Source organism: Octopus bimaculoides, chromosome 8 (genome assembly GCF_001194135.2).
Source record: "Octopus bimaculoides isolate UCB-OBI-ISO-001 chromosome 8, ASM119413v2, whole genome shotgun sequence".
Taxonomy (NCBI): Eukaryota; Metazoa; Mollusca; class Cephalopoda; order Octopoda; family Octopodidae; genus Octopus; species Octopus bimaculoides.
The window spans coordinates 42,935,155-42,940,237 of record NC_068988.1 but is presented as its reverse complement, the minus strand read 5'-3'; the positions used below and the strand labels follow the sequence as shown (position 1 = coordinate 42,940,237).

Below are 5,083 nucleotides of genomic sequence, written 5' to 3'. Positions count from 1 at the left end.
ATATATATATATATATATATATATACTAACACACACACATATACATACATGCATAAACACACACACATAAATACATATACACTCACTTACATACGTAGATATACATACATATATACGCATACATATATACACATACATATGTACAAACACATAATGCATACAGACACATATACATACATGCATACATACATAGTTCTCATAAGCCACCCTAAATCGCTCCAACACCCTCGTCTCACATTGCCCCACACCACCCAACACTACCCAACACCGCCCGCCCGCTCGCCCACCCGCCCGTCCGTCCGACTCCCGTCCCTACTCCCTTCTCCCTTATTTGAAAACAAAAAAAAAAACAATAATAAAAGCAGACAGAACGTAATGACTGGCTTTTCTTTGTGTCTCCTTAATCTTCTACTCCACTCGCATATTTATAATCTGGCTGGGTTCAGACAACAACAACAACAACAATAGTAACATTGCCAGCAGCAACAAGAACAACAACAACAACAACGACAGTAGCAATAATAGCAACAATAGACAGAGGACAACAGAAATATGCATTACGATAACAACTTATAAAATATATGTATTAGCAACAACACCAACAATAATAACGGTTATTGTATTAGCAAGAATGCTAGCAGCAACAGGAGGCAAAGAACAAGACCAACAATAATCAACTAAAATAGAATTATCAATAAAAACAATAGTAATCGTTTTTATCTTTGGAACAAGGCCTGAAATTGTGTGTGAAAGATAGGAAAGGTGGTCAGTTAAATCTACCTCAGTACTTGTCTGGTATTTTATTTTATCGACTTCTGAAGAATGCAGAGTAAGTTTGACTTTTGTGGAATTGGAAATCAGAACGTAAAAAGCTGAATGAAATACTTTTTAAGATTCTTTTTCTGCGAACGATTTTGCCGACCTACCATCTTAACACCGACGATATTCTTTCTGCTTTTCCACAAAGCCTGGAATGTGTTTTGAGAAAAGGACCCCAGTACTCATCTGGTACTTATTTTATCGACCTTGAAAGGTAAAAAGGCAAAGTCGATCTCAGCGGAATGTGAGTTCAGAACGTAAAGCTGGGAGAAATGCGATTAAGCACTTTCTCCGATACGTAACGATTCTGCCGGCTCTTTTCCTTAAACAGCAGCAACATTGATTTCAAATTTTGGCACAGGACCAGTAATTTCGCGGGATGGGATAAGTTGATTAGATCGACCCCCAGTGTTCAATTGGTACTTATTTTATCGGTCCCGAAAGGGTGAAAAGCATTGTCGATTTCTACGGTATTTGACTTCAGAACATAAAGATGGACAAAATGCTGCAACTTATTTTATCGACACCAAAAGGATGAAAGGCAAAGTTGACCTCGGCGGAATTTGAACTAATAACGTAAATTCGTACGAAATGCCGCTAAGCGTTTTGCCCCGTGTGCTACCGATTTTGCCAGCTCACCGCTCTAAACAGTAACAATATTTATTTCTATATTGTCAACAGAGGTGGGGGTTAAACATAGAGGGGACAAACAAGGACAGACAAAGGGATTAAGTCGATTACATCGACACCAGTGCGTAACTGGTACTTGTTTAATCGACTCCGAAAGGATGAAAGGCAAAGTCGACCTCGGCAGAAAAACATTCTTTTCTGACCAAGGCACAAGGCCCGAAATTTGGGGAGAGGATGCAAATCGATTAGATCGACCCCAGTACGCAACTGATATTTAATTTATCGACCCCGAAAGGTTGAAAGGCAAAGTCGACGTCGGCGAAATTTGAACTCAGAACGTAAAGACAGCCGAAATACCGCTATGCATTTCGCCCGACGTGCTAACATTTCTGCCAGCTCGCCACCTTCTAAACAGTAACAAAAATAACAACAACAAAGGCATCGAGCTGGCAGAATTGTTAGCACTCCGGGCAAAATGTTTATCGGTATTTCGTCTGTCTTTATGTTCTGAGTTCAAATTCCGTCGAGGTCGACTTTGTATTGCATCCTTTTGCATTCGATAAAATAAGAACCAGTTGAGTACTGGGATCGATCTACCCCTCCTTTCAAAGTTGCTGGCCTTGTGTCAAAATTAGTAAGAATATTGGTAAGAAATTTGTTTCCTAACCACATGGTTCCAGGTTCAGTACCGCTCCCGGGTACCTTGGGTAAATGTCTTCTACTATAGCTACGTGCTGACCCGAATCCTTGTGAGTGGATTCAGTAGACGGAAACTATAAAGAAGCTCTCTATACATATTTGTACATATCTATGTATGTTTCTTTGTGTATCTGTTTGCCCTCTTCATCGCTTAACAACCGGTGTTGGATTGTTTACATCCCCGTAACCTAGCAGTTCGGTAAAAGGGACCGATAGAATAAGTACTAGACTTTGAAAATAAGTATTGGGGTCGATTTGTTCGACTAAACCTGCAAGGGTTGAGGGTGCTTATCATGGTCATAGTCCAATGACTGAAACTATAAAAATACAAAAGAACAACAGCGGTAGCAGTAATAACAGAGGACAGCAACAACAAACAAACAACAGTAACAGTATAAAACAATAACAACACTAATCTCAATGATGATAAGAAGTGCCTTAATACAAACAGCAATAACAAGAGAGTTTTACAAAGTCGCTTAACCTGCTAGAAAGAGCAGCCAAATCTCATCAGTTTCTAACCGACCGTCTTATAAAAGGACACAACACTTAAGTCAATGTAAACGTACATGTGCTGAAAAAAGACGGGATGGACATGGTTGGAATGTCTTTGATTACAGAGTTGCGAAATTCGGATTGGCTTGGGGGCTAATCAACAACCATAATAACAACAACGACAATAATAACAACAACAGCTATACGCAGCAACGGAAGTAGAGCCAATGAAGGAGCCTCTGAGTGATCGTTCGATATACTAAAAATAGCAGCCAAATCAACCTTGAATCAAACCCTACTAAAAAAAGCAAGTAAACATTACATTATATAGTCTGAGTTACAATATGCGCAAAGATAAGTAGGGGTGGTCACGGTTGAGTTCCTTTTAATCATAGGGTCAGTCTGGACCTCAAAAACAATCACAATCGCGACATAATCATAGGGAAAGGAAAGCAAACCAGCAAATACAACAGTAGCAGAGCAACAGTAGTGGCAATTACTATGCCACAACAGAAGAAATAACATTTGCAACATTAACGACATCAGTTGCTGCCACAACAACAACGAACAACAATGTACATTCAACCGTACAACATATAAATATAATGATTTTTGTGAGCTGATGTTAATGTTGCTAGTCAGATCACTTCTTTTTCTTTGTCTACAATGGTTGCTTGTCATAGCTACTTCACTTTCCAACGAAGCAGATGGAAGAAGGAAGTGTGAATATGTGTTGAACAAGTTTTAAATAATAAAGTTATAGCATAAGAAATAAAAAATGTTTAATGCAGAAACTTTCTAATAGTATAGAATCGGAATCTTTACATTTGGCAAAAGTACCTGCTACTATAATCACTATTATATATGATTCTGTTTATTTTGGCACTAAATCTAGTAATTTCTTTAACAAAAGTGCAGTCGTTATGTGCTAGAATCTGCAACAGCACAAAAATATTAACGTAGCCCAAAATTTCTGCGTTGACGATCTGAAAGAATATCTACAAAGTTGGGAAACAGCTGGATCTAATAACAATGGTTTCAGCTCATATAAAGATGGAATTTGGCCAAAAGAACTACTTTTACAGGATAGATTAACGAGTGAAATCTCCTTTCCAACGAAAAGCATTCACAATAATGTTTTCTGTGCCTTCTCTGTTCTACAGAACAAATATTAGAAGTAGTTGGATAATAGTTAAAATGTGCTGTGAATAAAAATAGGGAGAATACGATGATCGAAGTTTTCTTTCCAGAAGACATTACCACATAATGCATTTCTAGTACCAGTAATAATGTCAAGATTTAGTGTACACGGTCAGATTACAGAGCGATTACTCTATTGTTATTAAGATTCGGAAGCTTACAGAGAAATACTGATATTGACAAAAGATGGCAGGGACAGCTTAAGTAAGTCCAGACAGCCTTAGAATGTTGTATAGTAACACTTCAGAAGTAGCTTTTAATCGATAGCAGCAAGACCCATGTTCCCATCTGTAGGAAAATCTCAGATTTTAGGATAGTCACGGGCTTACAGGATCGTTGTGCCTAACCTAGTTTCAAGGCCTATAAGCATCCGAAAATACAATACTCCTCTCTGAATGTTAATCCTCCTGAGCTGGAAAGATATAATAGATAAATATATAAGAAATTTCTTATACTAAATATATTCGTGCATTCCAACGCAAGGAATATTAATGGGACATTCTCGTCAAAATTTCCACTAAATAAAAACACTACAGGCCTGGACGATTCAAATATTCCTTAAATTACACTCTGTTACCTTGAAAAGGAGAGAAAGGATACCACAAAAACAATATAATGGTCACATCTGAAATGCTATTTATTGGTTTGCTTTATCACCGTTATCCTGGGGCTAAATAATAACGATAGCAACTGGTTTCAGATAATTGTTTAGGACGAAATGAAAACTATATACTCTTATGAAGATCAAATGCTCAGCAGATCATCAGATTTTGTTTCAAACCAGTGAAAAATGAGAGAGCATTTATGGACAACTTCGAAACCTGAAACTTCTCTACTCAGATTACAAATTCATATTTTTTTCTAGGTTCATTGGCGCGCTTGATTATGATCTACTATGTGTTTAAATAATAATGTTACAAATTTGAGATTGTCAAACACGTCCAATACGAACTCAAACATTTCAATTTGTTAGTGGAACAGTGTACAATTTCTTCTTTAAATTGAACATATAATTTTACAACTATTTTTTCATTCTTTTATTCTTTTACTTGTTTCAGCCATTTGACTGCGGTCATGCTGAAACATCACCTTAAAGGGTTGTTTTAGTCGAAGAAATCGACCCCAGGACTTATTCTTTGTAAACCTAGTACTTATTGTATTGATCTATTTTGCCGAACCGCTAAGCTATGGAGAGGTAAACACACCAAAATCGGTTGTCAAGTGATGGTAAGGGGACAAA

General features: G+C 37.4%; 1 long non-coding RNA gene across 2 annotated transcripts in view; it reads left to right on the top strand.

The window, feature by feature from the left end:
- Nucleotides 1–5,083, top strand: part of LOC128248569 (uncharacterized) — a 54,132-nt gene that overhangs the window by 13,004 nt on the left and 36,045 nt on the right. The gene's annotated exons all lie outside the window — the stretch shown is intronic.